This window comes from Diadema antillarum, unplaced genomic scaffold, assembly GCF_040938485.1.
Source record: "Diadema antillarum isolate AM-2024a unplaced genomic scaffold, OU_Dant_1.0 scf00000091, whole genome shotgun sequence".
Taxonomy (NCBI): domain Eukaryota; kingdom Metazoa; phylum Echinodermata; class Echinoidea; order Diadematoida; family Diadematidae; genus Diadema; species Diadema antillarum.
Window position 1 is genome coordinate 2,676,766 of NW_027270980.1, and position 13,649 is coordinate 2,690,414.

Below are 13,649 nucleotides of genomic sequence, written 5' to 3' on the forward strand. Positions count from 1 at the left end.
ACGATATTGATTGGTTTGACTTGGTTTACAAATACATAATCAATGTGACTTATTTGTGATATTGATTGGGTTGAGGATTCTTTAAGTAATTCAATTGTGTTTTTATAATTTCGACTTTGAATAGTTCTAATCAACAAAACATTAATATCACTAATTCAGTTTATTAATGAATTTTACAGGCTTTGTCAGTTGTGTTCTCTTCAAAAATGTAGAGCTATACCATTGTCATAAATTGTGAGCGAAACAGAAAGTACATTTCCATTGTGTATATATATGTGAAGTCAATGTTCCTACAGAATATAATTAATCAATCCTATAACTTTAACACGCTCCTGTTTGCAATTATCTTGGCATAGTATCCGGCTGAGCGACGAAATTGGATGGAATCAAGTGTGGGCCTCTCGGGGGCAGAAAATGAAGCTGACACATATAAAACAAGCATTCATGACAAGTATCGGGTTCTCGCGCCAATGCCTACTGGATTGTAAAACACGCATATGTTTGTCTTTCAAGCTTGTGAAACAGCCTGCAGATTATAAGCAGACTGCATAATTTGGACAAACGAAATAAGATTCATAATCAAGCGGAGGTTCGTCAGTGTATATACGTACCTTCTTTGCATTTTCAGTTTAACGAACCTTATTTCTTCTTTCTTTTTGAATTACGAATCTTAGGAATAACGCCATGAATGTTGGAATTAACGAACCCTAATTCAATTTTGGATCAAAAAATCTGTATAGGTATAGGGAATTTGTGTGTTTCGGAATATTGAACGAGCCTTCAGAATAATGAACATCACCCATTGTCATCACCTGGTAAATGGGATTATTTTTTAATGTGCACTTTCTCTGCTTAAACATTTTGAGTTGAGCATCACTTTTTGTTGTGAAATATATTAGAATATAGGAAAAAAAATCTAACGAGTTACTTTATAAATAATGGCTCTATGTGAAGTGACCATCATTCCAAATGCATAGCTTATTTCAAATAATTAATGTAGGCACTTTCAAATTGCGTAAAGATATTTGACTGATATTTTCAGATGAACAGACGAACACTATACCAGTTTGCCGTGATCATAATCACTGATCTTAGAACCGACTGCTGTAAGAAGTTCAGTAATAACGCTACAAAAAACAGTATGTCAATCACATGGGCGGGTGTATACAAACGAAAGGAATACTTAGTAGAGAAAGCATAAGAATGCATTGCAATTTTTATCATCCTCTCTCCCTCCCCCCCCCCCTGCACTTTCACCTTTCCCCCTTTATTGAAATAAATGTGAGTTAATCCTAGAGAATCCTTCAGTTCATATATGTCGTGGTTTTATCACATGGAAAGGGATGTCATCTCATCAAACCTCATGACTTATGATTTATGTATACAGATGAAATTTCCTTGAATATCATGCATTATGTATACTCTGATATTGAGTTCGATGTTATATTGCTGTTTATTTCTAAAAGTATGTCTACCATATTTATGTGCTGTTCGTCATGTATTCATTACTCTGTATGTATGCATTCTATATCGTTATGTACCGATGTAATGTGTATGGATGCGAACAAAACAAATTTTCATTAATGGACAATAAGATAGAATAGAACAGAATAGAATAGAATAGAATACAATAGAATTGAATTGAGTTATCATGGCCCCAAACTGAAACGTGGAGCATGTCGAGGAAGAAAAAATGCAAGAATCTACTGTACTTTGCATTTGAATGATTTAGTGAATTTGTTCGTAAAATTCATTTTCCTCAGAAAATCTTATTTTGCTAAAATTCCAAAGGAATTGTTATATTTTCATTCGTACTTTGTATTCTTGAAACCCAAAAATTGTAGAAATAAATTGAAAGTGGAAGTGGAAATGAGTGCTGAATCCGTAACTGGAAGATGCAGCTCTTGGAAACTTGAAGGTTTGACGTATTCAAGATAGCCTCCAAAATGGCCGCCAAAAGGTTTGCCAATATCTGAGATTGTTTTTCTCTTTCTCCTCTCTCTCTCTCTCCATATATATATATATATATATATATATATATATATATATACATAATACAGTTAAACTCGCCTAAGTCGACGTCGCATATGTCACTGTATGTCGAATAATCAGGCGCGCAAGTCGATGATTTTAAAAAGTCTCGATTTTTCCCCATTGACTTACGTGTATTAATTCACTCACAAGTCGAATTCTTTAAGTCGAATACTCGCCTAAGTCGATGAAATTCTAAGAACACTTTCACGGAAAAACCATTGAATTCACTGTGCCTAAGTCGAATGAGATTTTATTGTGTAATAAATCACTGTCAAAATCACGAGACGCCAGTTTTTGTTTACATACAGTATATACCAAAAGAAACTTTGCGTTAATAAACATTAACGTTTCATTAACGCAAGCGATTTCACCCGAATCGTTAGTAACGCAAACTAACGACCGGGAAAATTAACGTTTGTATGGTAACGATGAGTAACGATCCCTAGCGCAAATTAACGATGTTTCGTAAACATTAACTATAGGTAACGCAAGAACTCACGCGAGTTAATGTTTGATATTTGCTTTGACGTTCGGAAATGAATAACAATAGTATTCAACTCCGTCCGATGATAAAATGAATGTCTGATGTTTGCTTTTATGTTCGAAAGTAAATAGCAATAACATTCAGCTCCGGAAGATGCTAAAACAAATGTTGAATGTTTGCTTTGGCATTCGGAAATGAATAACAATAGTATTCAACTCAGTACGATGATGAAATGAATGCCGGATGTTCGCTTTTACGTTCGAAAGTAAATGGCAATAACATTCAGCTCCGGAAGATGCTAAAATATATGTCGAATGATCCCTTTGACGTTCTGAAATGAATAACAATAATATTCTACTCCGTACGATGATGAAATAAATGCCGAATGTTCGCTTTTTTTAACGTTCGAAAGTAAATAGCATGGAACATTCGGCTCCGGAAGATGCCAAAATAAATGTCAGATGATTGCTTTTACGTTCGGAAGTGAATAGCAGTACCATTCTGCTCCATAATCAAGAAGCTGAAATAAATATCAGACATTTGCTATTTAACATTCGAAATGAATAACAATATCATTCAGCTGCGTTTGATGGTAAAGTAAATATCGGATGTCTGCCTTGACGTTCGAATATGAAAAACAGTATAACATTCGGCTCCTTACGATGCTGAAATAATTGTCAGATGATTCATTTCACTTTCGGAAGTGGACAGCAGTAACATTCGGCTCCTTACGATCATAAAATAAATGTCGGGTGTTTGCTTTTGAATTTGGAGATCGAACAACGGTAATATTCTGCTCCGTACGATGCTAAAATAAGTAACAGATTGTGTCTTTTACATTTGGAAATGATAAACGGTATCAATCGGCTCAGTTAGATGATGAAATAAAAAGCGGATATTTGCTTTCACGTTCGGAAATGAATAAGGATAATATTCAGCTCAGTAAGGTCGTAAAATGAATGTAGGTTACTTGTTTTTACATTTGAAAATGATTAACGGTAACATTCGGCTCCGGAAGGTGTTAAAATGGTGGATGATTGCTTTTACAATCAAAATTGAATAACGGTAACTTTTGGGTCTTTACGATGCTAAAACAAAATTAATGTCGGATGTTTACAAATGTCTGCAAATGCTCCCATTTTCTCATTTCAAACGTAAATTTTGACCACCTAAATAGGCATCAACTTTAATAATAATCTATAAGCCTATTTGCTAAATCTTAGAACTCAGAATAACGGTATAAGATGATTAAATTTTCTATTCATTTATTCTAGACGTGAGTACCGTCCTGTATCACTTCAGTAATACTTAATATTTATTTTTCTATGTTTAGTAGGACCGATTTAGATTTGCTTGGGTTTTTTTTTTCTTCGGGCCACCAGAAAATAAAAATCAATCATTTTGGTGGCCCGATCGGGCCACCAAAATAAAAGTTAGTGTGGAGCCGTGGCCTGCATCAATGTGGATAAAGTGTCTTGCTGAAGGGCAAATATCGGGCACACCGCTCCAGCTCTCGGCTCCAGAGTAGACAACATACATGTACATTATGTACGCGTGGTGTAACTGTAAGTCGATTTTTTTTCGACTTACGCACAAGTCGAAAATCGCTTAAGTCGATGTGTTTTGCTCAGTCCCGAGAAGATCGATTTATGCGAGTTTCACTCTAGATAGCAAGGAAGAGGGTAAAACCATGGTGGGGGGGGGGGGCATTTGGCGGACTGCAAAACAAGGTAAAGTCCAAACTCTGGATTTTGGCACCAAGAGTGTATTAATTCTAGCATTATTACATACAATACGTTGAGCTCAAATTCCATGTTGCAACTGCAAAGCGCGAGACATGTCTAAACTGCGTTTACACTCGATAGAGGTTAAGCGGATGGTACACTGCAAAAAGTCCGGTGTTAAATAGTGAACACCGAGCTGGTGTTAAATTTTCGGTGCTCATTTATGGTGTTAAATTCACACGTCCGGGTGTCATTTCCAAATATAAAACTGTTTTTTGAAGAGTTTGTTAGTAACTGCACTTCTTGTTGATTTTTAATTTAAACAAGACGATAAAGAATTTTACATTAAAATACCAGATTTTTGAAAAAAATTTGAAAATAAATTTACACTACAGTAACACCAGTTGGTGTGGTCTCTTATTGATATTAACACCAACAAATATCAAATCAATACCATGTGGTGTCATTTTTGAATTAACACCAGTACCTTGTCAAAATAACACCAGGTACAGTGTCAAATTAACACCACGAAGTGTCAGGTGAACACTTTTCAACACCATCACAGTGCATTTTCTACATCTGTGGGTGTGGTCCTCTATTGAAGTTTGATCGGTGTTAGATTTAACACCCATGGTGTTAAATCTAACACCGATGTTTTTACAGTGTACAGTATTGGTGGAGATGAGAATTGGGCCCTTTGACTTTTTGCGAGATACCAAGAAAACACTTATGAAATAGTACAGAGCATACCATTTTAAGAAGAATTCAAAGTTTATTTGATGAAAATCGGGTTTGGAATGGCTGAAACATCAAAAAAACAAAGTAAAACAAAGCGATCGTGATAAAAGGTGGGTCCCACACTTTATTAGAATCGCTCTGTTTTGGATATCTCAACCATTTCAAACCTAATTTTCATCAAATAAACGTTGAATTCCTCATGGAATTACATGCTCTACGAGGTTTCTCATTATCTCACCAAGAAATGTTAGAAACCTGAAATTAGGTCTCAACCAAAACTATGCGGTCCCTTTAAATTCTCATTACTTTCATCACTCAATACTAATTTTCTTGTTTGTCTTACCATGCCTCATGACTTCAGGGATACCATCTAGAACTGAACATTCGTCAGTAAAATGCCCTGCCTCCTCCAGGTCTTTTGTTTGGTTGTTTTTCGTGTGTTTTTGTTTGTAAACAAATAGAACACTTCTGCATGTGGTAGGGTTAATAACGCCATCTTTAAAAAAAAGCTGAAAAATGAAAAAAAATAAGTATGCTTGAATTCAATCTAATCATACTAACGACTGAACTGCATGCTCTACAATCCTGTGGCCTCAATGCAGTATGGAGAATATTCGATCAAGTCTCGCCATGTTGTACATTAAGTTTGATTAATTGCACTGAAGGACAAATATTGAGTATGCCATTTCATTGACATAATCAAGTTGAAACCGATCATCACTCAATTAATGGCACCATCGGGCAGTCCCATCATATACGCACCGCTCCCCATGAAGCCTTTACCTTCACGTGAGTTAGTAACAAGATTGCAACCAAATGCCGCTGGGTATATAAATACACATGCGGTGATGACTAAAAGTGCATCTCTAGTTATAATACTCAACATCATATCACAGTTTTCTTCTTTTCATATTGATTATAAAGCTGCGATATTTACAGCTACATACTATGGAAACAACCGAAATGAACACATTTTATAACTGATGTTGCCCTAGCTGTTCCTGTTATATTGCATAACTGAAAAAAAAAGAATTGCTGATCATAACAATTGTTGTATGCAGTCAATTTTTTCTTCCGTCAAAGAGGAAAATTAGCTTCACTCATAGTTAATTTTTGTACACGATATTGGGTAATCTTATCAAATCCTTTGTCCGGTCGGTTGCCATGGTTGCTTTAGCTCATTGAAAACAAGCCATTTTATCTGTTTAGTTTCAAATATTTTGTTGTACCTGTTATGAGAATATTCTCTCATGAAACGGCAGGTACCGGTGTCATCATCCCACCGTTTCCAATTATTCATGTAGCATCGTAATTAGATTGCCAACGGCCAGTGAAACAGTTTAAATGTGCCTATGGTATCTCCTATGTAATGAGAGAAGAGTACGGATGCATTAAAAAGCAATATTGGTCGATATGATTCGTCAATGACGACCACTCAACATTATTACATTTTACCTTGTTCAGACAATCATACGCAGAGTCAGCAATATGAGTCCGTGGTTGAGTGAAAACAAGTGATAAATGATGATGGGATTACGGTGTACATTCAATAATGTTTTATTTTTTTTGTGAAGATCATTTACGTGGCACTGCATTCGGCGCAATTCCATTTCCAGGAAACTGTAGAATTCCTCATCCATACGAGAGGAACTACTGAGATATCTTCCTGTAACGTGGTATAGCTTGTATAGCAGGTAAGACTTATGAAATCATTTTGAACGCAAGAAAAAAAAAGATAATAATAATAACTAATTATATAGCGCTTTTTCTAAACAGACACAAAGCGCTTCAACAATTTTAACAAAATACAAGAGATCACAATATTTACCAAACAAAACAGAGAAAGTATAAACAAAGCAAAACAAAACAAATAAACGATGACTTTACACTTGTCAGATCACTAGCAGTGGAATTAAGTAAGAGCTATAAAGAGGTCTTATTTTTGGAACAAATAAGTTTTCAACAGTTTTTTTTTTTAATTAATCTGTGTTAACTGCTGATTGGATATTTGTGGGGAGACTGTTCCAGGATTGAGGTGCTGCAATATTGAAGGCGCGACATACGGCTGTTGTTCGGGTTCTTGATGAGATAGCACAGTAAGTGTGGTGGACCTGAGATGATGATATTTATTTACAACGGATCGACATCATCAAACAGAATGATGACCAAATGTGTCTCTGCCTGCATTATATGGGTCACATAATTTACATGCATTAGCTTCTTATCAACGAATGCTGCACGTGTCAGTGCATTAATCATGATATGTTTATTTATGCAGCGGCGAATCCAGGCGAGGCGTACCGGGCGCCCCCCCCCTTTATTCATGTTTTGTTTTGGTTAAAACAAAAGAAACAATGGGGGGGGGGGGGGGGAGAGTAATTTTGTTAGGACCTCCACCTCCCCCGTTACGGAATTCCTGGATCCACCCTGTTATGTGTAAACCTTTGCAAACGCACATGGTTAGGCCTATACATACACCCCAATATGATATTCAAGTCCACGGACTTTAAAAATAAGAGGAAGCCAGCCATCTCTACATACAGAATCGAGGAAGTATCACGCAAGTAAATCCTTTAGTTGTACCCATAACAGAATCTATATCACATTGGAGTACACGTATAGCGATGTTGCGTTGCGTTTATAGAGAATTGAATTATGTTAAAAGTAATGATTCAATAACGTTCAACTCTTCTTTTACGTTTACTATGTATTTTTTACTGCATACTGGTAGCTCATGGGACAGAAACAATTAAGAGCATGACGAAACATACTAGGTGTTACAAAAAAACATTTCCCATGCACTTTTGATCGTTGATCGTTCAAAAACTATAAATCAGAAAACACTGACACTGATATGAGAAATAGCTGGATAATGTACAATTCTATTGGAGGTCGTTTATAAATGAAAGCATAAATCAGTTCGACTAAATTCAAGATTTATTTTTAAGTTATAGGTTTCAGATTTTGCTCTATTTTCAACCCTCTGTACAAATTTTTATTTTGCACATGGGTCAATTGGTGTGTATGGCAGTGTGTGGATAACACCCAGACAATGATCCTGAACGACGGCAAGGGTTGAAATGCTCTATTACATATTCATGATGAATTCCACTTTCACAGCTAGTCTTCATTCATCCTGAAATATAGTGTATGCAAGCACATGAAAACATGTGCTTACTGTTTTAGTGCACGCATTTTACCCTTTACCATGAATTCAGACTAGCAGTGCCCACCAGGGCAATCCAGCATGAATTATCAATAAAGAATTCATGTTCCTTGGAGACCAGAAGCCTAGTCAGCTCTGAAAAAGAGCTCTGAAAAGGTGGTAATCGTCATGTTCGTGGTATTCATGTCTCTATTGATCAGGGTCATTGTAAGCACACACTCACATATACATCATTTGTTCCTGTGTAAAGTTAGATTTTGTACAGAGAGTTCCAATTTGACCAAAATCTTGAAATTGAGAAATTGATTCATGCTCACACATTTAAATCACCTCCACCTAAATTGTACATTGTTAAGTTATTACTCATAACAATGACAGTTATCTGATACATATTTTTCGAACTATTTAGGATCAAAAGGGGATTTTTTGTTGTTGTAATTACACCTAGTACAACTGAATTTGTATTTGGGAGCGAACCATGGTTCAAGAGGTATCAACACTTTCCGTTTCGTTTTATAGCATACGTTACGCAGAACACACACAAGTATACAAATTATGTACATAATATTATATAATAATACCAGTTGGAGTGTGCTTGGGCTGAAGTGGTCTCAGCATCTTTTCATTGTCTCATTTTCCTAATATGTACTATAGCGCAGAACATACTAAAACGTGATGAAACAAAGATAGTACCTATGGGAAGCAAACCGGTTTCAACACCTGCATGGTCTCAACTCCTCTATCATGTTTTTCATTGTTATCGTCAGAGTATCTAGAACCAAATATGTCTTCTGTAAAGTATGCTGTAAAAATGAATACAGTCACAGAATTAGGCATAATAATGTAAAATAGTCTGACGTAACTGCATAGCTCACTTGCAATACGCATCACGAAGGTCGAAACTGCTAATTAGATCACTCGGGTTCGTTATCGACGCTGCCATCTTGGGCCGAGCATATTAACTTGCTGTCATTTCTTTTTTTTTAACATTTAAGGTCAGAATTAATTATGTTATACCTTTTTTCCCTTGCGGATTGGGTTAGGACGCTGTAGTTATGTCAACTTGTCTATGATCGATAATACAAATGTTTGGTTTGGACTCCAAGGCGGCGGTGGTATTCTGTCTAGGTTTTTTCTTTCACACCTTTTCAAAAGGCTATGGAAAATCAAACATTTTTCATCTTGAGTATCGCTCCAATTGGTCGTCTCGTAGATATCACTAATTTTTCTCCATAGACTCTAACTGTGGGCGGTTTTACTGTTCTAGAAACGACTAGATTGGCGGACAAATCTACAGTTCACATTTTGTACATTTAACAATGCTCGAATTCATTATACGGATGAACATTATTTTACATTGTTTTTTTTTTATCCCTAACGCACATTAGAACTATTTTGAAACACTAAAGCTGTTTTTTAACCTGGAAATGGTAGTTACGTTATATAGTTGTCTCGGTGGCAGAGCTAGACAAGGAGCAGCAAACTGAGCCGAGAGAAAAAGGGTACTGGAGATGGAAATATCACGGTGGTGCGAATAATGAATTTTGTTGTTGTGTATGTATCTCAGTTACAATCAGACTCAACTCAGCTTCTCCGAAGCAGCAACGATCAGATGAACGGCATGTAGGCAGATGTATACTGTAATCTATGAGTTTCACATAGCAGGAATTTCATAATAGCACTACTGCTAATAATGATACTCATGGTGGATGATATCATAAATCGCTATATAGAGGAGTACTGTCACTCGGCTGTAGTCAAGAAAACCCCTCAAAGTCATTCTTATAAAGGTTCCTTTGTGTCGTGCTCTGCTGGTCACGTCAAGAAAAAGGCGACCTTCTTCATTATTCTTACATGTGATACCCAATGAAAGCTATATTCATTTATTAAAAGAAACAAAATGAAAATCGCCTGCAAGAGGTCGACAATCAAGGTGTAAAAGAAAACAGCGAAAGAACCTTTTTCGACTCAATGCAGCATTTGATTCCCTTGATGATGATGAACTCTTTGATTTGTTTAGACGCTTCCCTTCGGAATTAAGTCGCAATGAGTTACATTCGTCTGCTTTTTTTTTTTTTGATAATCTTATTGCCAATAATGTTAACTCATCTTCAAAAGATTTATATAATGATTTTGATTTTGAATATGACTTAACTCAAACTCCTTCTAAGTATGTCACTGTTGATCAATTCAAAGATTTTACAAAGAGTTTTTCACAATGCACATTTTCTATGTTACATCTAAATATAAGAAGTATTAATAAACATTTTGATGAACTACAGATATTATTAGATAACCAAAATAAACGTCAAATTTCAGTAATAGGCTTAACTGAAACATGGTTATTATCTGATGATAATTTGCCGTATGCATTAAATGGTTATGATTTTTTTCTTAATAACAGAGTGAAGAGGACGGGTGGTGGGGTTGCGTTTTATTTATCTAAAAAATTTGAAATTAGTGTTTGTGATGAATTTCATATTATGAATGATATTTTAGAGTCCCTGTTTGTGGAAATTTTCATTCCGCAAAGTAAAAATATCATAATTGGTATTTTTTATAGACCCCCAAGTTCAAATCCTACAGATTTTTTAGATTGTATAACAAACTTATCAAAAAGCCCCTTTTTTGTTAATAAAAGTATTTTCATAATGGGTGATTTTAACATTAATTTGATTAAGAATACTGATAATACATCCTCAAGAATTTCTTGAAATGTTTTTGTCAGCTTCTTTTTTGCCATTAATTTCGAAGCCAACTCGTGTTACAAATCATTCCGCCACCCTCCTTGATAATACTTTTGCTAATTCTGTGCAGATTTTAAATTCTTCAATAATGTTATCTGATATTACTGATCATTCCCCCATTATAGCATGTTTTGACCTTAAACACTGTGTTAATAAGTTTCATTCTTCTTCATCCAGACGTAGAGCTACACCAGAAAATTTGGCTAGCCTTGATGCTAACTTAGGGCCGATTGGTTTAGTGTTTATGATAATGATGATATAAATGTATCGTTAGAGAATTTTTCAGGGATAATCAATAGATATTTAGATGAATATATTTCCAGATTAAAAGAAAAGTCAGTTAACTATAAAACTTCCCCAAAATTACCATGGATTACAAAATGTTTTCTTCGTTCAATAAATAGGAAAAATAGGTTATATTATAAATTCAAAATGGAAAAAAAAACCTGAGACGTAAAAAAATAAATAAACTTCGTATAAAATATTTTAACGAAGATTATACGGATGGAAAAGAGAAACTATTATATGATTCAGTTAGAAAAATATAAACATGATATAAAAACTACATGGAAGGTGTTGAAGCATGTTATGAATATATCAAAAAAGAAATCAAAAATTACAAAAATAAGACATAATAATAAAGTTTTTGAAGATCCCAATGATACAGTTAATATTTTTAACTCTTACTTTTCAATGATTGGAGAGAATTTGGCAGAAAAAATACCGCAGTCAAATATACATTTGTCTAAATTCTTAGGTCAATCCAATTCCAGTTCTATTTTTTTTCCAACAACAAAATATGAAATAATAGATATTGTTACCGCAATGAATAACAAGCGAAGTGCCGGCAATGACGATATCAGTAATTTTATTTCAAAGGGAATTATATCTTCAATTGCTGACCCACTCTCATATATTTTCAATAAATCAATATCAAGTGGTGTTTTTCCTGATTTTATGAAAAAGGCTAGGGTTTTCCCTTTATTGAAAAAAGGAGATGATTCTGATATATGTAATTATCGACCTATTTTTTTGCTGTCATCTTTATCTAAGATATTGGAAAAATTGATATCTACAAGAACAATTAATTTTCTGAATTTGCATAATGCTTTTACAAATTCTCAATTTGGGTTTCGTCAGAAACATAGCGCCATTCATGATCTTTTAAAGTTTATTGACCACGCTGCGCATACCAGTGATAATCATTCTCATCTTATTGGTATCTTCCTGGACTTCTCCAAGGCCTTCGATACAATTATTCATGAAATATTACTTTATAAATTGTCTCATTATATGGAGTACGGGGGAATGCCTTGGAGTGGCTCAGGAGTTACCTACAAAACCGAAAACAATATGTATCTCTGAACGAGAACAGCTCGAGTTTAAAATTCATTAAATGTGGCGTCCCACAGGGTAGTTTATTAGGACCTTTACTTTTTATCATTTCTATTAATGACTTTTGCAGATCATCTGACATACTCTCAATTATGCTTTTTGCTGACGATTCAAATATTTTCTTTTCTCACCAAAATCCAGATACTCTTGTACGCATCGTTAATTCCGAATTGAAAAAAAGTGACTCAGTGGATAAGAGCTAATAAATTATCACTAAATCTCCAGAAAAACTAAGTTATATACTTTTTAGTAATTCTATAGAAGATTTAGGCACAGGTATTGCTTTTGATGACACTTTGTTAGAACGAGTTTCTCATATAAAATTCCTTGGTATCACAGTGGACGATAAACTTTCATGGAGGCCGCATAACTATTACAAACATTAGTACAATAATTTCACGCAATATTGGTATTATTAATAGACTTATGTTTCATATTCCATTGTCCTCTTTGTTGACGTTGTGTTTTCCTCTAATTTTACCTTATCTTATTATTATTACGGACTCGTAGCGTGGGGTAGTGCCCATCAAAATTTACTAGAAAAACCACTGTTATTACAAAAAAGAAAAGGTTGTTCGTATTATTTGTGATGTCCCGCCACGTTCCCATACAGAGCCATTATTTACTAAATAATAAGATTTTGAAAATTAAAGATTTGTATTTTTTCAACGTGGTCAGTTTATGTTTAATTGCAATGTAAATGCACTTCCCAGTATTTTGAATTCAATGTTCCCACGGAACCAGTCTTTTCATGATTATCCCACTAGACAATCTAATGAGTTTCATTTACCCCTCCTGAGAACTTTATTGGCTCAGAATACATTTATATACACCGGTCCTAAATTTTGGAACTCACTGAGCTGTGAAATAAAAAATTCCCCATCTTGGTATTCTTTTAAGCGCAAGTTGAATTTTTTTCTATCAAATCCTCTCTGGTATGTTTTTTTTTTCATTAGCTATAGGTTTCGTCAACCTCAGGGTTCATCATCCACCCACCAATCATTCAATCACTGAATTAATTATTACGTAATGAAGTAGCCATCGCAATCCTTGCACAGCTGCATGCAGCGCCAACTCTATGAAGCACATTCTCTACCATCCCCTGTTCCATTTCCCTTGTTCAGCGTGTAGGCATTCTCACATTTTCTCATTCTCTCTTTTTCTTTCTTCCCTTCCATACTTTTCATCTATTCTGGCAAGTTGTGTTATGTTGTTGTGTTTCTTCTGTTTTGTCCCGTCCTGTCGTATATCATATTCGTCACAAGTGTTTGTAAATAAGTAATTCATAAGTTTTATGAGTGGTTCACAATATACAAGCTTTGCTTTTTAGTGGACCTCTCTATTCTTTCTTTTTTTTTAAC